General features: G+C 40.4%; 3 non-coding genes across 3 annotated transcripts; 2 read left to right on the top strand and 1 right to left on the bottom strand.

Annotated features, from left to right (window-relative positions):
* The first annotated feature begins 4,033 nt into the window (after positions 1–4,033).
* LOC148580973 (small nucleolar RNA R71) lies at positions 4,034–4,138 on the top strand. Its single transcript, XR_015899470.1, has one exon. It is a non-coding gene; the product is annotated as a small nucleolar RNA R71 (small nucleolar RNA).
* A 9,154-nt stretch (positions 4,139–13,292) lies between these two features.
* LOC148580972 (small nucleolar RNA R71) lies at positions 13,293–13,396 on the top strand. Its single transcript, XR_015895787.1, has one exon. It is a non-coding gene; the product is annotated as a small nucleolar RNA R71 (small nucleolar RNA).
* Positions 13,397–21,716: 8,320 nt separating this feature from the next.
* LOC148580971 (small nucleolar RNA R71) lies at positions 21,717–21,820 on the bottom strand. Its single transcript, XR_015899556.1, has one exon. It is a non-coding gene; the product is annotated as a small nucleolar RNA R71 (small nucleolar RNA).
* Positions 21,821–24,342: the final 2,522 nt, after the last annotated feature.

Raw genomic sequence — 24,342 nt, 5'->3', positions numbered from 1 at the left:
GGCTTCCTCCATCACTGATGATTGCTCTTGGAACCCCAAAACGGCAAAAAATGTATTTTCTGAGGAAGTTCATGACTACCTTATTATCATTGGTTGGAGTTGCTATTGCTTCAACCCATTTGGAGACATAGTCTACTACCACAAGAATGTAATTATTTGAGTATGAGGAGGGAAAGGGTCCCATGAAATCTATCCCCCATACATCAAACAATTCAAGTTCCAGAATGAATTGTTGTGGCATTTCATTTCTTCTTGGCAGGTTCCCCGCTTTCTGGCATTCATGGCAATGCTTCACTAATTCTTTTGCATCTTTGAAGATAGTGGGCCAATAAAAACCACACTGCAACACCTTAGCTGCTGTTCTTTCTCCTGCAAAATGTCCTCCATAAGTGGAGCCATGGCAGTCCCATAAGACTTCCCTTCCTTCTTCCTCGGATATGCATCTTCTGAGTATGCCATCGGAACATTTTTTGAACAAGTATGGTTCGTCCCAGATGAAGTATTTGGCATCATTTACCAATTTCTTCCTTTGATGTTTGTTAAATTCCAACGGTAAACTCCCAGTGGCCTTGAAGTTTGCTATGTCTGCAAACCAGGGTGCTTTGTGAATTACCATGAGTTGTTCATCAGGGAAGCACTCATTTATATGTGTGCTTTATGCGCTTCCTTCTTCACATGGTATCCTTGATAAATGGTCTGCCACCTTGTTTTCTACACCCTTCTTGTCTTTGATTTCAATGTCAAATTCCTGCAACAAAAGAACCCATCTAATAAGTCTTGGTTTGGATTCTTGTTTAGCAAGTAAGTACTTTAAAGCTGAATGATCAGTGAAGACAATGACTTTAGATCCAATGAGATAGGATCTAAATTTGTCAAATGCAAAGACTATTGCCAAGAGTTCTTTTTCAGTGGTTGTGTAATTCCTTTGGTTATCATTCAAGACTTTACTGGCATAATAAATCACATGTACCAAATTGTCTTTCCTTTGTCCTAACACTGCCCCAATAGCAAGGTCTGATGCATCACACATCAGTTCAAAAGGTAAGTTCCAATCAGGTGGGGCAATGATAGGTGCAGAGGAAAGTTTTTGCTTCAAAAGTTCATAGGCTAGCATGCAATTTTTATCAAATACAAAGGGTGTATCAGAGACAAGCAAGTTACTCAAAGGTTTGGCTATTTTAGAAAAGTCTCTAATAAACCTTCTGTAAAAACCAGCGTGTCCCAAAAAACTCCTAACTGCCTTGACATTACTTGGTGGAGGTAGTTTTTCAATGAGTTCCACCTTAGCTCTGTCCACCTCAATGCCTCTATTAGAGATTTTGTGGCCAAGGACTATTCCTTCTGTGACCATGAAATGACATTTTTCCCAGTTTAATACTAGGTTAGTCTCTTGGCACCTCTTAAGCACCAAGGCAAGGTGGTGTAGGCAGCTAGGAAAAGAATCTCCAAACACAGAAAAATCGTCCATGAAGACCTCAATAAATTTTTCAATCATGTCCGAAAAGATGGACAGCATGCATCTTTGGAAAGTGGCAGGTGCATTGCACAATCCAAAGGGCATGCGTCTATAAGCAAAAACTCCATATGGACAAACAAATGATGTTTTCTCTTGATCTCTAGGATCAACTACTATTTGATTGTAGCCTGAATATCCATCCAAAAAGCAATAGTAAGCATGTCCGGCAAGCCTTTCAAGCATCTGATCCATGAATGGGAGTGGGAAATGATCTTTTCTGGTGGCTTCATTGAGCTTCCTGTAGTCTATGCACATCCTCCACCCAGTGACAGTTCTTGTGGGTATGAGTTCGTTCCTCTCATTTGGCACCACAGTTATGCCACCTTTCTTGGGAACTACATGGATGGGACTAACCCATGGGCTATCAGAAATGGGGTAGATTACCCCTGCCTGCCATAACTTCATGACCTCCTTTTGTACCACTTCTTTCATGACGGGATTCAATCTTCTCTGAGCTTGGATGGAGGGTCTAGCATCCTCTTCTAACAAGATTTTATGCATGCATATGGATGAACTTATCCCCTTCAAATCAGCTAGGGTCCATCCAATGGCATCTTGATGAGTTTGTAGCACCTTGATCAATTCTTCTTCCTGTTCTTGACTCAGGGCAGAGCTAATGATAATAGGATGACTCTCATCACTACCCAAGTATGCATACTTGAGATTAGGGGGCAATGCTTTGAGCTCAGGTTTTGGTGCTTCCTTCTCTTCTTTCACTATCTCTGGCATGTTTGGCATGGTTGTTTCAGCAGCCTTGATGTCACTAACTTCTATGTCCTTGGTGAACTCCTCCTCTGCCACTTCCTTTGTTGTTTCCTCAAAGGTTTCTTGTACTGCAATGTCCACTACATCCACCCTCATGCATTCCCTTAGTGATTCTGATGGATAGCTCATTGCCTTGAATACGTTAAACACCAATTTCTCATCATGTAGTCTAAGAGTGAGTTCACCCTTTTGTACATCTATGATGGCTCCAGCAGTAGCTAGGAAGGGTCTTCCCAGAATTATTGAAGCTTTGGCTTCTTCCTCCATATCTAACACCACAAAATCAGCAGGAAATATAAAATCTCCCACTTTCACCAACAAATCTTCAACTATCCCATGAGGGAATTTAAAAGTTCGATCTGCCAATTGGAGGGCCATTCTTGTTGGTTTGGCTTCCTCAATCTTCATTCTTCTCATCATTGTTAGAGACATCAAATTGATGCTGGCCCCTAAGTCACACAAGGCCTTCTCCACCATGACTTCTCCTATGATGCAGGGGATTTGGAAACTGCCTGGGTCCTTCAATTTCTGAGGCAATTTGTGCTGAATGATGGCACTGCATTCTTCAGTTAACAACACAGTTTCCTCATTTCTCCAGCTTCTCTTCTTGGTCATTAATTCTTTTAAGAATTTTGCATAGAGTGGCATTTGCTCTATTGCCTCAGCAAACGGAATGTTGATTTGGAGCTTCTTGAAAATCTCCAAGAACCTGGAGAATTGACCATCCTTTTCACTTTTCATCAAACGTTGAGGATATGGTGCTTTAGGTGTATAAGGCTTCAGGACCTCTTTTTCTTTTTCTTTTGTTGCGGACGGTGTAAAGGATTGTCCTTGTTCCTTGTCTCTCACATGTTCCCTTGCTTCATCCTCTGCGGTTTCCTTTGAGATCTCCTTTAGATTCTTTCCACTTCTGAGGGTTATGGCCTTACATTCTTCCCTTGCAATAGCCTTGGCAGCATGAGAAACGCTTGTCCCAGGGGTTTGCTTAGACAAATACAAAATTTGATTTTCTAGCTTCTGGATGGCAGCTCCTTGGTTTTGCAGGTTAGAATTTACTTCTTCCTTAAAAGCTTTCAATTCGGTTATGTCTTGACTCATGGTTGCAAGCATTCCTTCTATCCAGTTTAATTGATCTTGAAATTGTTGGTTCGGATTAGGTTGGGTAGGTTGATTATTTTGGCCATGATATGATGGTTGGGAGTAAGTGTTTTGTGTGGTTTGGTATGCTCTTTGGTTGGAGTTTTGGTATGTGGAATTGTTATGTTGGTTGTGGTTGTAAGGTTTGTGGTTTTGTGGTTGGGTTTGTTGGTTCCCCCACCCAAAGTTTGGGTGATTTTTCCATCCTGGGTTGTAAGTGTTGGAATGTGGATCATATGATTGCCTTTGTTGGTTTCCCACATAGTTGGCCTCTTCCCAATCACCTCCTTCAATGCTTACTTCCTCTTGATCTTGTGTGTGTATTGCAGCCACTTGCTTTGTTTCTAATTGCCTGGTAAGCTCTGCTAGTTGCTTGGCAAACACCTTGTTTTGGGCTAGAATTGTATCAACATGGTTCAGCTCCATGACTCCCTTAGTGTTGTGCCTCTCTGATGCATAGTAGTACTCATTCTCAGCCACTGTCTCAATCACTTCAATGGCTTCTTCCACAGTCTTTTTCCTGTTCAATGAACCTCCTGATGAATGGTCTACAGCCTTCCTTGATTCATAAGAGAGTCCATCATAGAAAATATGCAATTGCACCCAATCATGGAACATGTCTGGTGGGCATTTCCTTGTCAAATCCTTGAATCTCTCCCATGCCTCGTAGAGAGTTTCACCATCTTGTTGTCTAAAAGTCTGAACCTCAGATCGAAGCCGATTGACCTTTTGTGGGGGGGTAGAAACGTGCCAGAAACTTGCTTTCCACCTCATCCCATGTTGTTAGACTCCCCCTTGGGAATGATTCCAGCCACTTAGCTGCTTTGTCCCTAAGTGAAAATGGGAACAAAAGCAGTTTATAGGCATCTTCCTGGACTCCATTGGACTTCACAGTGTCACAAATTCTCAGGAATTTTGTGAGATGTTGGTTGGGATCTTCATTAGCACTCCCACCAAATGAACAATGATTCTCCACAAGTGATATTAGCTGTGGTTTGAGTTCAAAATTGTTGGCCTGAATGGGTGGTTTCTGAATGCTGCTACCACAATTCCCAGAGGTTGGGTTTATGTATGAACTAAGAACCCTCCTCTCAGGAATGGCATTGTTTCCATCAGCTCTTTCATGGTTGTGAACTTCTCTATCCATGTTGAGATCTAGAGCTTCCTCAAAATTGTCCTCAGATTCTCCTTCAGATTCTTCTTCTCCCAGTACTCTCTTCCCTCTTGCTTCCCTTCTAAGTCTATGAAGGGTCCTCTCTGGTTCGGTATATGGAGGAGTTGATGTCTCTCCTCTCCTACCTGTCATACAAGAACACAGCACAGGCAACAAACAAGTGAAATACTCTTGGTTAATGGAAGAGTATGGTTAGAGCAATTGAGGAATTAATTCAAACAGTTAGTGAGTCAGTGAGTTAGTTGCTTGAATTTAAAGGCATAAAGAAAGAAAGCATGTAACAGAGTGCAGAAATTGAAATTCAACAAGTAACGTGTACTGAATTAATCAAAACAAAAAAAATGCTCAATCTAGTTAACTTCCAATTTGAGAATTGTCAATCGAAAACCAATCCCCGGCAACGGCGCCATAAACTTGATGCGCATAAACTAGTTATGCTACGATTTAGGAAATTGCACGATCGGCAAAATTCCTTCCGGCAAGTGCACTGGTTATCGTCAAGTAAAAACTCACAATAGAGTGAGGTCGAATCCCACAAGGATTGGTTGAGTGAGCAATTCAGATTAGAAGTGTGTTCTAGTTGAGCGGAATCAAGATTTAGATGAGAATTGCGGAATGTAAAATTGGCGGGAAAAGTAAATGACAAGAAATTGAAATGGCGGAATCTTAAATTGCATGAATTAAAGAGCAAAAGCTAAATTGCTGAAATTAAAAGGGAATGGGGGTGATTGTATGAATTGAGTTGCAGAATGTAAAGAGAAAGTGGAAATCAGAAATGGGGAATTCATTGGGTGTTAGGAGATATTGAGATCTCCGAATCAAAACATGTTTATCTCTTCCTCAACCAATGCGTTCATTGAATTTTGCTTGGCAATCTTATATGATTGGATCCCAATCCCTTGGCTCACCAATTCTCTCTAAAAACAAACAAATTCCCAATCCCTTGGTTTAAATGTTCATAAGAAGAGATGATGCTCGATCACTGATTATACCACACAGCTTCATGAACCACAATTTGGTAGGATTACATGTCACAATATCCATCCAAACCCCAATCCAATTCACTGTGAGAAAGCTTCTCTAGCATGAATCCTCCATTCCTTTCCCAAGGTTCCGAAGGATTCCAATTATGGGTAGTTTCTTTCCCAAGACAACTACCCAATGGAATTAGATTGAGAAGCTTTCTAACAAAATTCAAGAGAAAAGATTGAAGAAGAAGATAAACTATTATTGATTCATTGAATTACAATAGAGCTCCCTAACCCAATGAAAGGGGGTTTAGTGAGTCATAGCTCTGAATTCAATTACAAAGATATGAAAACTAGCCAAATGAAAAGGTAAAAGTTCAAAAGTCCTTCCTAACTTCAATTCTATCCTATTTATACACTTTCTATATTGAGCTTCTGTCGTGTTTCTTGGGCTTTGAGGCCTCTCCCTGCTTTCCTTTTGCCTTGGGTTTATGATCCATAATCTTGATGAGGCTGCTGATCCAAATTCTGTAACATTCATTGAGCCAACTTAGTGATAATCAAATAATGACACATGACTCAATAAATTGAAATTTCAGACTCATCAATCCTTCAGGCCCAATCCCATAAACCATGATATTCAATTGGGTTTCATACCAGAGTAAGTTTAAGTTAATGTTTGTGTTCAAATACTAACTTAAACCACAATATTTTTGGCCCAGAAACCTTTTCCAAGAGTGGCGTTTAAGTTGCAGTTTAAGCTTAAACTGCAGCTTAAACGTCAGACACTTCCAGTGATGCCTTTTGTGGGAGCACGTTTAAGCTTCAGTTTAAGGTTAAACTGAAGCTTAAACGTGGAAATGGAAGAAGGCAGCCCTGGAGGGTAACTTAGTCGAACACGTTTAAGCTTCAGTTTAAGGTTAAACTGAAGCTTAAACGTGGAGATAGAAAGGGCAGCCCTGGAGGTCGAACACGTTTAAGCTCCAGTTTAAGGTTAAACTGGAGCTTAAACGTGGAAATGGAAGAAGGCATCCTGGAGGTCAAACATGTTTAAGCTCCAGTTTAAGGTTAAACTGGAGCTTAAACGTGGAAGCTGAGAAAGGTAGCCCTGGAGGTCGAACACGTTTAAGCTCCAGTTTAAGGTTAAACTGGAGCTTAAACGTGGAAGCTTAGAAAGGTAGCCCTGGAGGTGTCGAACACGTTTAAGCTCCAGTTTAAGGTTAAACTGGAGCTTAAACGTGGAAATGGAGAAAGCAACCCTGGAGGAGAAACTTGGTCGAACACGTTTAAGCTCCAGTTTAAGGTCAAACTGGAGCTTAAACGTGGAAATGGCTCCCTGGTGCTTTTCCCCTTTCTGGCGTTTAACCTCCAGTTTAAGGTTAAACTGGAGGTTAAACGTGGAACTGCCCCCCTTGGTGTCCTTCTCACTTCTGGCGTTTAACCTCCAGTTTAAGGTTAAACTGGAGGTTAAACGTGGAAGTGCTTCCTGATTGGAATTCTAATTCTGGCGTTTAACCTCCAGTTTAAGGTTAAACTGGAGGTTAAACTTCAATTCCAGCATTTCTTAGCCTTCATGATTCTGGCGTTTAAGCTCCAGTTTAGGCTTAAACTGGAACTTAAACTCCACATGTGATATTCAAGCTTCCTTTATTGACTTTGTTGCTTCCTTGCCTAGCCTCTTCTTCCCTGAAATCATCCAAACAATTGCATCAAAGTCTTGCAAAATTTCATGAGAAATCTTCCATTCATAGCATTCAAGTAATATAACTAAAAACTCATGAAATTTGCATCAAATTCATACTGTTTGGATGGTTCATTGCTTTGTTCTTATTTTAACCATTCTTGGTTACTTTAAGCTCAAGAAAATGCATAAAACAACTAAAACTAACAGAAAAATGCTAGTGAAACTAGCCTAAGATGCCTTGGCATCACAACACCAAACTTAATACTTGCTTGTCCCTAAGCAAGTCCTGAGTTATTTGAGAAGAAAGTATGAAACAGAAAGCAATTACATTGGCTATATTAGCAAGCATTTGAAGTTCATCAGAAGGGTTTTATGCAGAAAGTTGCAGCATCACTTTTTCATACTTATCAGGTAAGATTATCACTTTTTCATTGCATCCATCAAACACTGCTATGGCCTCTTGTTATTCTTATGTCCTTGGCACTTTTCTCTTCTTTGTTTTTCTTTTCTTTTTCTTAGAGCTCCTTTGCTCCTTGTTTGCTTAGTGTCATGTGTTGCACAAGCCTTTGGCATTTTCTTTTTCTTATCAGTGCACTACACATATCCACTTTAGGCATTTTAGTTCACATTTCTTCTTGAGACATTGGTGCCCAGCACCTCTTTGTGTGACTAAATGTTTTGTATTTAGGTTGCTCTTGATAATGGACTTTTGGTTGATAATCCCGGGTTAGTTAACCCAAGTTACCGAGTGTTGAAACACTCCTCAGAACCTATTCATCCAAGCATATCCTTAATACATAAACACCACAGGCATTTGTCTCAGAAGTTCAAACCATTGGTGCCTAGCTTATTTTCTCAATTTTTTTTGCTTTTTGGTTGCCCTTTTTCAGTGGCTTTTTCTTCTTCTTTTTCTTTCTTTTTTTATGGCCAAAGACATTTATTCATCAAGATCCATAGACAGTTTTCAATTTCTACACAAAAAAAATGATAATTCTACACTCTATTTCCAGTGATGTGACTTAAACAATCAAGCATGCATACCACCACTTAATTCTACTTAATTTGTCACTAATTGAGCCAAGTTACTTTTGTTCAAACTTTTCTTTTATTTTTGAAAACAGAACAAGCATGGCAAGCATTTGATTAAGAAGGTGAAGTTATATCCAAACATCTAGGCATTCACTTTATTCAAAGCAATAAACAGACACTCATACTAAAAAAAAAACTCCACATAACACTTAAATGACTTGTGATGAAAGAAAGCTCATAAAGACAATTCACCAATTATCATTTGATTATTAAGGAACGAGACCACCTCTTATTTATTGCTTGGTTCTTCTTAATTCTTGGGATCCTGCTTCTTCTTGCTTCCTGCCTCTTTTTGACCACTTGTGCTTCCTTTGTCTTTTCTTATGAGCTTTTTCCAGAATCCAGCCTTTTTCATTGTTTCTTCCACTCCTTTTTCAAGGATCATTGCCTTGTTTATTTCTCCTTCTTTCCTCCCTTTGAAATACTCATCAAAAGCTGGGAATGCTGGGTCCATCTTGTATAGATGTTCCCCTATGTAGTTAAGCTTGATTTGCGAACTGATGTTGTAATCAGCTTGGACTGAGTATCTTGCATTCTGTAAAGTGGTGGCTTCCTTGATTGCCAAGACATTGGCATCTTGGTGTTGGCATATGTGGCTGAAGGATTCCTGTAAGTGTAAATTCTGTTCCCTTTGCAGATCTAAGAATCTTGATTCAAAGTTCCTTTGCATATCCATCATTTTTAGGTGAAAGTCCTCTTGTCTCTCCTGAGACCTCATGTATTGTTGAGACATTCCTTCCATGATTTCCTGCATTCTGCTCATATCCATGGGGTCTCTGGGAATTCGTTGTCTTCTTTCTGGGATTGCTTGCTCTTCTTGCTCTTCTTCTCTGTCTTCCCCTTCCTGTCCTTCTTGTTCTGCTTCTTGCTCTGCTTCCGCTTGTTGCCCTTCTTCATTTCTTCTTCTTGTATGTCTTGGAGCAGTTGGGGCAAGAGTCATTCTGTACGCAGTTATGGCCAGTCCCGGATATAGCCAATTAGGTCTTTCATCTTCAAGTGGTACTTGGGCATCGATGCATAGTCTAATGATGGTGCTAGGGAAGTGGAGCCAGGATTCAGGGTCACTTTTCTCACTAAACTCTTGTATCTGTTCAGCAATGAGTTTATGAACTTTGATTTCCCCTCCCACCATAATGCAATGTAGCAAGATGGCTCTTTTAGGGACTATTTCTGAAGAGTTTGCAGTGGGTAGGATGGATCTCCTAACTATTGCATACCACCCATTAGCTTCCGGTGTTAGGTCTCCCCTTCTCAAGACTCTTGGAGCCCCTCTTGTTTTTCTCACCCATTCAGCTCTGATGGCACAAAGGTCTTCAGCAATAGTTGTATAGTCAGGTTCTCCTATCATCCTTTCTTCATAACTTGCTTGGCTGAAATGTATGTTTTTCAGGCCAAGAGTTTTCATGATTGCTTTGGGACTGAAGTCAACTTCCACCCCTCTCACATAGCTTTTGTATGTGGGTTTCTTGGTTGAGTCTTCCCTCACTGCATTTGCATAGAACTCCTTCACCAAGTTGATGTTGATTTTAGTGATTGGCTTAGTCAGGAGCTCCCACTTCCTCTTTTTGATCTTCTCCCAAACACCTGGGAACTCATCCTTTTCAAGGTCAAAGGGAACCTCAGCTAGTACCCTTTTAGGTCTCATCCATTCGGCTTGAATCTCATGGAAAACTGATTTGTATCTCCTTGCATCGAATTCCCTGTTCTCCTCCATTGGTTGCTTGTCTTTTCTTCTTTTGTGGCTAGATGAGGCTGCCATTGGTTCTTTGGTTTTGGTAAGTTACAAGCTAAAGTTGACAAGGTGAAGCAAGAAGTGTTGTTGGAAGTGTGGTGAGGTTGTTTTCGGCAAGAGATAGTTATGCTATGATGAAGGAAAATGTGCATGAAGGAGAATTGGTGGTGTGGAACTCGTTCCCCAAGTGGTTCTTTATAGTGCCCATAAGTGAAAAATGGACGGCTAGGGTGGTTTGTGAAGGGTGGCTTGATGGTAAATATATGAATTAGGGAGAAGGACGAATTGCTTTTCATTTTCTTGGAAGTATTCTGGGTGCATTAAGTTGTACATGTAGCTATCTTTTCTTGCAGAACTTCCTTTTCCCATGTGTTAGTTTCAAAGACTTGTGAACTTTTCTTTTTGACCAAGCACCGTACCTCCCTTTGTCTTTTTCCTCCATTTTTGTCTTTTCTTTTGTACCTGCACAAACAAACAAGTTTGCTATCATTTTTCAGTCCATGTGAATGATGAATAGTACTTGCACATGTAAATCAATGATTGACTTCATGAGCTTATAGCCGTGACTTTTGTGTGTATGTACACTTATTATTGGACACCAAACTTAGTGTTTGGTAAAGTCTCCTGATGACATGAAATCCATATTGGTTGTCCTTAATGAATGTGCATAATTCTAATAAATCATAGTCACTTTGGCTCTTTGATTCTAAACAAATTTACTACCCTAAGTAATTGAAACCAAAAACATGCGAATGGTCTACTTGTCATGAATTTCGAAATCCAGAGGAACTTCTTGCTTTTCATGAACCGTGTTCAAGGAGGAACACCAAACTTAATGTTTGGTTGTGCTCTTTGCATGAAAAATTGAATGCATTTTGAATAAAGTTTGGGGTGCCTTCAGGCACACCAAACTTAGAGACAAATTGTATTTTATATGCAATGTTTAGTGCACTCTTTCAGCAGTTGTCCTGAGGATTCAAGTTCATGCATAAGAAACCATGCTTTATTAGATGCAAAACAAAACAAAAAAAGAGTAAGGATATTAAAAACATGGGTTGCCTCCCATGAAGCGCTTCTTTAACGTCACTAGCTTGACGGTTGTCCCTTGTTAGGGTGGATTGTAGTGCTTGACGTTTTCTCCTCTCACTATGCAAACGTCCCCACTTGATTCCTTCATGACCTCTAAATGTTCCATAGAAAGAACTTTCCTGATTGTGAACACTTGAGGGAGCTGGGAAGGAATGGTTTTGAGGTCAGGTGGGATTGGCAGATAATGACTTGATATCACTTTATCTCCCGGAGAAAAACCTTCAGTGGGAATTTTCTTGTTTCTCCACCCTCTTGGCAATTTCTTTACAATTCTTCCCTTTCTCTTGAAGCTTTCTTCATTGACCCTTATGCCAGGAGGATCCTTCTGATCTGTTTCCATTGATTCTTGTGGCTTTAACTCTTGCAACTCCTGTTTGCCTTCCAAAGACTGTTTTAGAGTTTCAGCTGCTGGATTACTTTCCTCCAAACACAGATGGCTACTATCATCCTTAGGCTTTTCAGGTTCTGGTTCAGGCTCAGATGCAGGTTTGAAAACTTTGAAAATGAGCTGTTCATCATGTATTCTCAGAATTAGCTCTCCTTGTTCTACATCTATGAGCGCTCTAGTAGTGGCTAGAAATGGTCTTCCCAGAATGATAGGGTGTAGGTAGCTTTCCTCCATGTCCAAAATGACAAAGTCTGTGGGGAAGTAATAATCTCCCACTTTCACCAGCACATTCTCAACTACCCCTTCAGCTTGCTTCTGAGTTTTGTCAGCCAGTTGTATGATTACATCAGTGGATCTCACCTCATTCAGTTGTAGCCTCTTCATAAGAGTTAGAGGCATCACATTTATGCTAGCTCCTAGATCACAGAATCCTCTGTCAATTTTTGTTTCTCCTATGATGCAAGGAATATGAAAACTTCCTGGGTCTGTTTTCTTAGAGACTGTGTCCTTCTTGATGAGAGCACTGCATTCTTTGTTTATTGTTACCGTTTGTCCTCCCTTCAAAACTCTTTTCTTGCTCAACAATTCCTTTAAATACTTGATGTGTGTAGGCATTTGATGGAGAATCTCAAGAAAGGGAATATTGATATGGAGAGACTTAAATGTCTCTAAAAACCTTGAATAGGTTTTCCCTTTTTCACCTCCTCCTAACCTCTGAGGAAATGGTGCTTTTGGTTGGTATGTTTCCATCGTGCCTTTTTGCAGTTCCTTGGCTTGCTCAGTTTCACTTTCCTGCTTAGCTTCCTCTACACCTTCCTTCAAGATTTCTGGCTCCTGTTCTGAGGATCTGATTCCTTCTTCTTCTGAGACTTCTTTCAATATGGTGATGGCTTTGCATTCTTCCCATCTCACTCTCTTTTGTTCCCCTTTAGGATTCTTTTCTGTGTCACTAGGGAACACTGCAGTTGATTTGGGGGCCTGTTGAGATAGCTCTCCTACTTGAGACTCCATCCTCTTGAGTTTTTCACCATGGTTTCTTAAGGTAGCTCTCACATCATCCCTGAAGCTTTTCAATTCGGTTATGTCTTGACTCATGGTTGCCATCATTCCTTCTATCCGGTTTAATTGATCTTGAAATTGTTGGTTCGGATTAGGTTGGGTAGGTTGATTATTTTGGCCATGATATGGTGGTTGAGAGTAAGTGTTTTGTGTGGCTTGGTATGATCTTTGGTTGGAGTTTTGGTATGTGGAATTGTTATGTTGGTTGTGGTTGTAAGGTTTGTGGTTTTGTGGTTGGGTTTGTTGGTTCCCCCACCCAAAGTTTGGGTGATTTTTCCATCCTGGGTTGTAAGTGTTGGAATGTGGATCATATGATTGCCTTTGTTGGTTTCCCACATAGTTGGCCTCTTCCCAATCACCTCCTTCAATGCTTACTTCCTCTTGATCTTGTGTGTGTATTGCAGCCACTTGCTTTGTTTCTAATTGCCTGGTAAGCTCTGCTAGTTGCTTGGCAAACACCTTGTTTTGGGCTAGAATTGTATCAACATGGTTCAGCTCCATGACTCCCTTAGTGTTGTGCCTCTCTGATGCATAGTAGTACTCATTCTCAGCCACTGTCTCAATCACTTCAATGGCTTCTTCCACAGTCTTTTTCCTGTTCAATGAACCTCCTGATGAATGGTCTACAGCCTTCCTTGATTCATAAGAGAGTCCATCATAGAAAATATGCAATTGCACCCAATCATGGAACATGTCTGGTGGGCATTTCCTTGTCAAATCCTTGAATCTCTCCCATGCCTCGTAGAGAGTTTCACCATCTTGTTGTCTAAAAGTCTGAACCTCAGATCGAAGCCTATTGACCTTTTGTGGGGGGTAGAAACGTGCCAGAAACTTGCTTTCCACCTCATCCCATGTTGTTAGACTCCCCCTTGGGAATGATTCCAGCCACTTAGCTGCTTTGTCCCTAAGTGAAAATGGGAACAAAAGCAGTTTATAGGCATCTTCCTGGACTCCATTGGACTTCACAGTGTCACAAATTCTCAGGAATTTTGTGAGATGTTGGTTGGGATCTTCATTAGCACTCCCCACCAAATGAACAATGATTCTCCACAAGTGATATTAGCTGTGGTTTGAGTTCAAAATTGTTGGCCTGAATGGGTGGTTTCTGAATGCTGCTACCACAATTCCCAGAGGTTGGGTTTATGTATGAACTAAGAACCCTCCTCTCAGGAATGGCATTGTTTCCATCAGCTCTTTCATGGTTGTGAACTTCTCTATCCATGTTGAGATCTAGAGCTTCCTCAAAATTGTCCTCAGATTCTCCTTCAGATTCTTCTTCTCCCAGTACTCTCTTCCCTCTTGCTTCCCTTCTAAGTCTATGAAGGGTCCTCTCTGGTTCGGTATATGGAGGAGTTGATGTCTCTCCTCTCCTACCTGTCATACAAGAACACAGCACAGGCAACAAACAAGTGAAATACTCTTGGTTAATAGAAGAGTATGGTTAGAGCAATTGAGGAATTAATTCAAACAGTTAGTGAGTCAGTGAGTTAGTTGCTTGAATTTAAAGGCATAAAGAAAGAAAGCATGTAACAGAGTGCAGAAATTAAAATTCAACAAGTAACTTGTACTGAATTAATCAAAACAAAAAAAAATGCTCAATCTAGTTAACTTCCAATTGGAGAATTGTCAATCGAAAACCAATCCCCGGCATCATAGGAGAAGTCATGGTGGAGAAGGCCTTGTGTGACTTAGGGGCCAGCATCAATTTGATGTCTCTAACAATGATGAGAAGAATGAAGATTGAGGAAGCCAAACCAACAAGAATGGCCCTCCAATTGGCAGATCGAACTTTTAAATTCCCTCATGGGATAGTTGAAGATTTGTTGGTGAAAGTGGGAGATTTTATATTTCCTGCTGATTTTGTGGTGTTAGATATGGAGGAAGAAGCCAAAGCTTCAATAATTCTGGGAAGACCCTTCCTAGCTACTGCTGGAGCCATCATAGATGTACAAAAGGGTGAACTCACTCTTAGACTACATGATGAGAAATTGGTGTTTAACGTATTCAAGGCAATGAGCTATCCATCAGAATCACTAAGGGAATGCATGAGGGTGGATGTAGTGGACATTGCAGTACAAGAAACCTTTGAGGAAACAACAAAGGAAGTGGCAGAGGAGGAGTTCACCAAGGACATAGAAGTTAGTGACATCAAGGCTGCTGAAACAACCATGCCAAACATGCCAGAGATAGTGAAAGAAGAGAAGGAAGCACCAAAACCTGAGCTCAAAGCATTGCCCCCTAATCTCAAGTATGCATACTTGGGTAGTGATGAGAGTCATCCTGTTATCATTAGCTCTGCCCTGAGTCAAGAACAGGAAGAAGAATTGATCAAGGTGCTACAAACTCATCAAGATGCCATTGGATGGACCCTAGCTGATTTGAAGGGGATAAGTTCATCCATATGCATGCATAAAATCTTGTTAGAAGAGGATGCTAGACCCTCCATCCAAGCTCAGAGAAGATTGAATCCCGTCATGAAAGAAGTGGTACAAAAGGAGGTCATGAAGTTATGGCAGGCAGGTGTAATCTACCCCATTTCTGATAGCCCATGGGTTAGTCCCATCCATGTAGTTCCCAAGAAAGGTGGCATAACTGTGGTGCCAAATGAGAGGAACGAACTCATACCCACAAGAACTGTCACTGGGTGGAGGATGTGCATAGACTACAGGAAGCTCAATGAAGCCACCAGAAAAGATCATTTCCCACTCCCATTCATGGATCAGATGCTTGAAAGGCTTGCCGGACATGCTTACTATTGCTTTTTGGATGGATATTCAGGCTACAATCAAATAGTAGTTGATCCTAGAGTTCAAGAGAAAACATCATTTGTTTGTCCATATGGAGTTTTTGCTTATAGACGCATGCCCTTTGGATTGTGCAATGCACCTGCCACTTTCCAAAGATGCATGCTGTCCATCTTTTCGGACATGATTGAAAAATTTATTGAGGTCTTCATGGACAATTTTTCTGTGTTTGGAGATTCTTTTCCTAGCTGCCTACACCACCTTGCCTTGGTGCTTAAGAGGTGCCAAGAGACTAACCTAGTATTAAACTGGGAAAAATGTCATTTCATGGTCACAGAAGGAATAGTCCTTGGCCACAAAATCTCTAATAGAGGCATTGAGGTGGACAGAGCTAAGGTGGAACTCATTGAAAAACTACCTCCACCAAGTAATGTCAAGGCAGTTAGGAGTTTTTTGGGACACGCTGGTTTTTACAGAAGGTTTATTAGAGACTTTTCTAAAATAGCCAAACCTTTGAGTAACTTGCTTGTCTCTGATACACCCTTTGTATTTGATAAAAATTGCATGCTAGCCTATGAACTTTTGAAGCAAAAACTTTCCTCTGCACCTATCATTGCCCCACCTGATTGGAACTTACCTTTTGAACTGATGTGTGATGCATCAGACCTTGCTATTGGGGCAGTGTTAGGACAAAGGAAAGACAATTTGGTACATGTGATTTATTATGCCAGTAAAGTCTTGAATGATAACCAAAGGAATTACACAACCACTGAAAAAGAACTCTTGGCAATAGTCTTTGCATTTGACAAATTTAGATCCTATCTCATTGGATCTAAAGTCATTGTCTTCACTGATCATTCAGCTTTAAAGTACTTACTTGCTAAACAAGAATCCAAACCAAGACTTATTAGATGGGTTCTTTTGTTGCAGGAATTTGACATTGAAATCAAAGACAAGAAGGGTGTAGAAAACAAGGTGGCAGACCATTTATCAAGGATACCATGTGAAGAAGGAAGAGCACAAAGCACACATATAAATGAGTGCTTCCCTGATGAACAACTCATGGTAATTCACAAAGCACCCTGGTTTGCAGACATAGCAAACTTCAAGGCCATTGGGAGTTTACCGTTGGAATTTAACAAACATCAAAGGAAGAAATTGGTAAATGATGCCAAATACTTCATCTGGGACAAACCATACTTGTTCAAAAAATGTTCCGATGGCATACTCAGAAGATGCATATCCGAGGAAGAAGGAAGGGAAGTCTTATGGGACTGCCATGGCTCCACTTATGGAGGACATTTTGCAGGAGAAAGAACAGCAGCTAAGGTGTTGCAGTGTGGTTTTTATTGGCCCACTATCTTCAAAGATGCAAAAAAATTAGTGAAGCACTGCCATGAATGCCAGAAAGCGGGGAACCTGCCAAGAAGAAATGAAATGCCACAACAATTCATTCTGGAACTTGAATTGTTTGATGTATGGGGGATAGATTTCAAGGGACCCTTTCCCTCCTCATACTCAAATAATTACATTCTTGTGGCAGTAGACTATGTCTCCAAATGGGTTGAAGCAATAGCAACTCCAACCAATGATAATAAGGTAGTCATGAACTTCCTCAGAAAATACATTTTTTGCCGTGTTGGGGTTCCAAGAGCAATCATCAGTGATGGAGGAAGCCACTTCTGCAACAAACCATTAGAGGCATTGCTTCTAAAATATGGAGTCAAACACAAGGTAGCCACACCATACCATCCACAGACAAGTGGGCAAGCCGAAATATCTAACAGAGAACTCAAAAGGATCCTGGAAAAGACTGTGGGAACTTCAAGGAAGGACTGGTCGATTAAGCTAGATGATGCTCTTTGGGCATATAGGACAGCTTTCAAAACACCAATTGGAATGTCTCCTTACCAACTAGTATATGGAAAGGCTTGCCATTTGCCACTGGAGTTGGAGCACAAGGCATACTGGGCCTTGAAACTTTTGAACTTGGACAACAAAGCTGCTGGAGAAAGAAGGATGTTGCAAATTCAAGAGTTGGAAGAATTCAGAGCGGAAGCTTATGAGAATGCCAAAATTTACAAAGAAAGAGCAAAGAAGAAGCATGACAGCAACATAGCCCCAAGGAATTTTGAAGAAGGACAAAAAGTATTGCTCTACAATTCTAGGCTAAAGCTATTTCCAGGGAAGCTAAAATCAAGGTGGTCTGGACCATTCCTTGTCACCAAGGTCTCCAAATATGGACAAGTAGAAATCATGGAAGAAAAGTCACAACGAACCTTCATTGTGAACGGTCAAAGACTCAAACATTACTTGGGAGATGTGGAGGAGAAGGACAAAGTTAAATATCACCTCAACTGAGGAAGCTGACCGTCAAGCTAATGACGTTAAAGAAGCGCTTGTTGGGAGGCAACCCAACCTGAGGTAATACCCTTTTGCTGTTTCTTTTATTTGTTTCAATAAAAAGGGTGAAGTAGTTTCTGTGCATTGCAAAGAATTAAGTTTGGTGTTTCACACCAAACAATGAATTCGTGGATCAATAATTCAAAGGGGAATGTGTGACTCTAAGTTTGGTGTTCCACCATAAAGATCAACTGAACACAACAACCTTTGAATTGTATGAAAGGAACAACCATTCTAAGCAGTCACAGAAATGCTTAAAACCCTTAGCAGCAACTTCATTCCAAAGAGAACTCAAGGATTCAAAGAACAGAGAAGTAAGTGGGAGACTAAGTTTGGTGTTCACACACCAACTTAAGACTCAGATACTTACCCACACATAGTTGAGCTAACCACTCAAGTGCTTGAGAAGCAAGCAACTTCATCACTCTTTGCAGGAAAGGAAACAAGGATTTTAAAGCATGAAGCAACAATTAGGAGAAGAAGGAGAAATCAAAGTGTTTCCTGGCAACAAAGAGAAAACAAGGAATTTCACAAGGTGGTATTGTTCCTTGATAATTCTTTAAAAAGGGCAAAACAAAAGCATGCTTGTTCTGGTTTAAACTGTAAATGTTGAATCTTTCTGGAATGTGAAGTTTTTTTAGTATGAGTGTCTGTTTATTGCTTTGAATAAAGTGAATGCCTAGATGTTTGGATATAACTTCACCTTCTTAAACAAGTGCTTGCCATGCTTGTTCTGTTTCCAAAAATAAAAGAAAAGTTGAACAAAAGTGACTTGGCTCAATTAGTGACAAATCAAGTAGAATTAAGTGGTGGTATGCATGCTTGATTGTTTAAGTCAGATCACTGGAAATAGAGTGTAGAATTATCATATTTTTTGTGTAGAAATTGAAAACTGTCTATGGATCTTGATGAATAAATGTCTTTGGCCATAAAAAAAGAAAGAAAAAGAAGAAGAAAAAGCCACTGAAAAAGGGCAACCAAAAAGCAAAAAAATTGAGAAAATAAGCTGGGCACCAATGGTTTGAACTTCTGAGACAAATGCCTGTGGTGTTTATGTATTAAGGATATGCTTGGATGAATAGGTTCTGAGGAGTGTTTCAACACTCGGTAACTTGGGTTAACTAACCCAGGATTATCAACCAAAAGTCCATTATCAAGAGCAACCTAAATACAAAACATTTAGTCACACAAAGAGGTGCTGGGCACCAATGTCTCAAGAAGAAATGTGAACTAAAATGCCTAAAGTGGATATGTGTAGTGCACTGATAAGAAAAAGAAAATGCCAAAGGCTTGTGCAACACATGACACTAAGCAAACAAGGAGCAAAGGAGCTCTAAGAAAAAAAAAAGAAAAACAAAGAAGAGAAAAGTGCCAAGGACATAAGAATAACAAGAGGCCATAGCAGTGTTTGATGGATGCAATGAAAAAGTGATAATCTTACCTGATAAGAATAAAAAAGTGATGCTGCAACTTTCTGCATAAAACCCTTCTGATGAACTTCAAATGCTTGCTAATATAGCCAATGTAATTGCTTCCTGTTTCATACTTTCTTCTCAAATAACTCAGGACTTGCTTAGGGACAAGCAAGTATTAAGTTTGGTGTTGTGATGCCAAGGCATCTTAGGCTAGTTTCACTAGCATTTTTCTGTTAGTTTTAGTTGTTTTATGCATTTTCTTGAGCTTAAAGTAACCAAGAATGGTTAAAATAAGAACAAAGCAATGAACCATCCAAACAGTATGAATTTGATGCAAATTTCATGAGTTTTTAGTTATATTACTTGAATGCTATGAATGGAAGATTTCTCATGAAATTTTGCAAGACTTTGATGCAATTGTTTGGATGATTTCAGGGAAGAAGAGGCTAGGCAAGGAAGCAACAAAGTCAATAAAGGAAGCTTGAATATCACATGTGGAGTTTAAGTTCCAGTTTAAGCCTAAACTGGAGCTTAAACGCCAGAATCATGAAGGCTAAGAAATGCTGGAATTGAAGTTTAACCTCCAGTTTAACCTTAAACTGGAGGTTAAACGCCAGAATTAGAATTCCAATCAGGAAGCACTTCCACGTTTAACCTTAAACTGGAGGTTAAACGCCAGAAGTGAGAAGGACACCAAGGGGGGCAGTTCCACGTTTAACCTCCAGTTTAACCTTAAACTGGAGGTTAAACGCCAGAAAGGGGAAAAGCACCAGGGAGCCATTTCCACGTTTAAGCTCCAGTTTGACCTTAAACTGGAGCTTAAACGTGTTCGACCAAGTTTCTCCTCCAGGGTTGCTTTCTCCATTTCCACGTTTAAGCTCCAGTTTAACCTTAAACTGGAGCTTAAACGTGTTCGACACCTCCAGGGCTACCTTTCTATGCTTCCACGTTTAAGCTCCAGTTTAACCTTAAACTGGAGCTTAAACGTGTTCAACCTCCAGGGCTACCTTTCTCAGCTTCCACGTTTAAGCTCCAGTTTAACCTTAAACTGGAGCTTAAACGTGTTTGACCTCCAGGATGCCTTCTTCCATTTCCACGTTTAAGCTCCAGTTTAACCTTAAACTGGAGCTTAAACGTGTTCGACCTCCAGGGCTGCCCTTTCTATCTCCACGTTTAAGCTTCAGTTTAACCTTAAACTGAAGCTTAAACGTGTTCGACTAAGTTACCCTCCAGGGCTGCCTTCTTCCATTTCCACGTTTAAGCTTCAGTTTAACCTTAAGCTGAAGCTTAAACGTGCTCCCACAAAAGGCATCACTGGAAGTGTCTGACGTTTAAGCTGCAGTTTAAGCTTAAACTGCAACTTAAACGCCACTCTTGGAAAAGGTTTCTGGGCCAAAAATATTGTGGTTTAAGTTAGTATTTGAACACAAACATTAACTTAAACTTACTCTGGTATGAAACCCAATTGAATATCATGGTTTATGGGATTGGGCCTGAAGGATTGATGAGTCTGAAATTTCAATTTATTGAGTCATGTGTCATTATTTGATTATCACTAAGTTGGCTCAATGAATGTTACAGAATTTGGATCAGCAGCCTCATCAAGATTATGGATCATAAACCCAAGGCAAAAGGAAAGCAGGGAGAGGCCTCAAAGCCCAAGAAACACGACAGAAGCTCAATATAGAAAGTGTATAAATAGGATAGAATTGAAGTTAGGAAGGACTTTTGAACTTTTACCTTTTCATTTGGCTAGTTTTCATATCTTTGTAATTGAATTCAGAGCTATGACTCACTAAACCCCCTTTCTGCACTCTGTTACATGCTTTCTTTCTTTATGCCTTTAAATTCAAGCAACTAACTCACTGACTCACTAACTGTTTGAATTAATTCCTCAATTGCTCTAACCATACTCTTCCATTAACCAAGAGTATTTCACTTGTTTGTTGCCTGTGCTGTGTTCTTGTATGACAGGTAGGAGAGGAGAGACATCAACTCCTCCATATACCGAACCAGAGAGGACCCTTCATAGACTGAGAAGGGAAGCAAGAGGGAAGAGAGTACTGGGAGAAGAGGAATCTGAAGGAGAATCTGAGGACAATTTTGAGGAAGCTTTAGATCTCAACATGGATAGAGAAGTTCACAACCATGAGAGAGCTGATGGAAACAATGCCATTCCTGAGAGGAGGGTTCTTAGTTCATACATAAACCCAACCTCTGGGAATTGTGGTAGCAGCATTCAGAAACCACCCATTCAGGCCAACAATTTTGAACTCAAACCACAGCTAATATCACTTGTGGAGAATCATTGTTCATTTGGTGGGGAGTGCTAATGAAGATCCCAACCAACATCTCACAAAATTCCTGAGAATTTGTGACACTGTGAAGTCCAATGGAGTCCAGGAAGATGCCTATAAACTGCTTTTGTTCCCATTTTCACTTAGGGACAAAGCAGCTAAGTGGCTGGAATCATTCCCAAGGGGGAGTCTAACAACATGGGATGAGGTGGAAAGCAAGTTTCTGGCACGTTTCTACCCCCCACAAAAGGTCAATAGGCTTCGATCTGAGGTTCAGACTTTTAGACAACAAGATGGTGAAACTTTCTACGAGGCATGGGAGAGATTCAAGGATTTGACAAGGAAATGCCCACCAGACATGTTCCATGATTGGGTGCAATTGCATATTTTCTATGATGGACTCTCTTATGAATCAAGGAAGGCTGTAGACCATTCATCAGGAGGTTCATTGAACAGGAAAAAGACTGTGGAAGAAGCCATTGAAGTGATTGAGACAGTGGCTGAGAATGAGTACTACTATGCATCAGAGAGGCACAACACTAAGGGAGTCATGGAGCTGAACCATGTTGATACAATTCTAGCCCAAAACAAGGTGTTTGCCAAGCAACTAGCAGAGCTTACCAGGCAATTAGAAACAAAGCAAGTGGCTGCAATACACACACAAGATCAAGAGGAAGTAAGCATTGAAGGAGGTGATTGGGAAGAGGCCAACTATGTGGGAAACCAACAAAGGCAATCATATGATCCACATTCCAACACTTACAACCCAGGATGGAAAAATCACCCAAACTTTGGGTGGGGGAACCAACAAACCCAACCACAAAACCACAAACCTTACAACCACAACCAACATAACAATTCCACATACCAAAACTCCAACCAAAGATCATACCAAGCCACACAAAACACTTACTCTCAACCACCATATCATGGCCAAAATAATCAACCTACCCAACCTAATCCGAACCAACAATTTCAAGATCAATTAAACCGGATAGAAGGAATGATGGCAACCATGAGTCAAGACATAACCGAATTGAAAAGCTTCAGGGATGATGTGAGAGCTACCTTAAGAAACCATGGTGAAAAACTCAAGAGGATGGAGTCTCAAGTAGGAGAGCTATCTCAACAGGCCCCCAAATCAACTGCAGTGTTCCCTAGTGACACAGAAAAGAATCCTAAAGGGGAACAAAAGAGAGTGAGATGGGAAGAATGCAAAGCCATCACCATATTGAAAGAAGTCTCAGAAGAAGAAGGAATCAGATCCTCAGAACAGGAGCCAGAAATCTTGAAGGAAGGTGTAGAGGAAGCTAAGCAGGAAAGTGAAACTGAGCAAGCCAAGGAACTGCAAAAAGGCACGATGGAAACATACCAACCAAAAGCACCATTTCCTCAGAGGTTAGGAGGAGGTGAAAAAGGGAAAACCTATTCAAGGTTTTTAGAGACATTTAAGTCTCTCCATATCAATATTCCCTTTCTTGAGATTCTCCATCAAATGCCTACACACATCAAGTATTTAAAGGAATTGTTGAGCAAGAAAAGAGTTTTGAAGGGAGGACAAACGGTAACAATGAACAAAGAATGCAGTGCTCTCATCAAGAAGGACACAGTCTCTAAGAAAACAGACCCAGGAAGTTTTCATATTCCTTGCATCATAGGAGAAACAAAAATTGACAGAGGATTCTGTGATCTAGGAGCTAGCATAAATGTGATGCCTCTAACTCTTATGAAGAGGCTACAACTGAATGAGGTGAGATCCACTGATGTAATCATACAACTGGCTGACAAAACTCAGAAGCAAGCTGAAGGGGTAGTTGAGAATGTGCTGGTGAAAGTGGGAGATTATTACTTCCCCACAGACTTTGTCATTTTGGACATGGAGGAAAGCTACCTACACCCTATCATTCTGGGAAGACCATTTCTAGCCACTACTAGAGCGCTCATAGATGTAGAACAAGGAGAGCTAATTCTGAGAATACATGATGAACAGCTCATTTTCAAAGTTTTCAAACCTGCATCTGAGCCTGAACCAGAACCTGAAAAGCCTAAGGATGATAGTAGCCATCTGTGTTTGGAGGAAAGTAATCCAGCAGCTGAAACTCTAAAACAGTCTTTGGAAGGCAAACAGGAGTTGCAAGAGTTAAAGCCACAAGAATCAATGGAAACAGATCAGAAGGATCCTCCTGGCATAAGGGTCAATGAAGAAAGCTTCAAGAGAAAGGGAAGAATTGTAAAGAAATTGCCAAGAGGGTGGAGAAACAAGAAAATTCCCACTGAAGGTTTTTCTCCGGGAGATAAAGTGATATCAAGTCATTATCTGCCAATCCCACCTGACCTCAAAACCATTCCTTCCCAGCTCCCTCAAGTGTTCACAATCAGAAAAGTTCTTTCTATGGAACATTTAGAGGTCATGAAGGAATCAAGTGGGGACGTTTGCATAGTGAGAGGAGAAAACGTCAAGCACTACAATCCACCCTAACAAGGGACAACCGTCAAGCTAGTGACGTTAAAGAAGCGCTTCATGGGAGGCAACCCATGTTTTTAATATCCTTACTCTTTTTTTTGTTTTGTTTTGCATCTAATAAAGCATGGTTTCTTATGCATGAACTTGAATCCTCAGGACAACTGCTGAAAGAGTGCACTAAACATTGCATATAAAATACAATTTGTCTCTAAGTTTGGTGTGCCTGAAGGCACCCCAAACTTTATTCAAAATGCATTCAATTTTTCATGCAAAGAGCACAACCAAACATTAAGTTTGGTGTTCCTCCTTGAACACGGTTCATGAAAAGCAAGAAGTTCCTCTGGATTTCGAAATTCATGACAAGTAGACCATTCGCATGTTTTTGGTTTCAATTACTTAGGGTAGTAAATTTGTTTAG

The sequence above is a fragment of the Arachis ipaensis genome, chromosome B10 (genome assembly GCF_059453495.1).
Source record: "Arachis ipaensis isolate K30076 ecotype BB chromosome B10, ASM5945349v1, whole genome shotgun sequence".
Lineage (NCBI taxonomy): Eukaryota > Viridiplantae > Streptophyta > Magnoliopsida > Fabales > Fabaceae > Arachis > Arachis ipaensis.
Note: the sequence above shows the minus strand (reverse complement) of the source record. Positions and strands in the feature narration are given on the sequence as shown.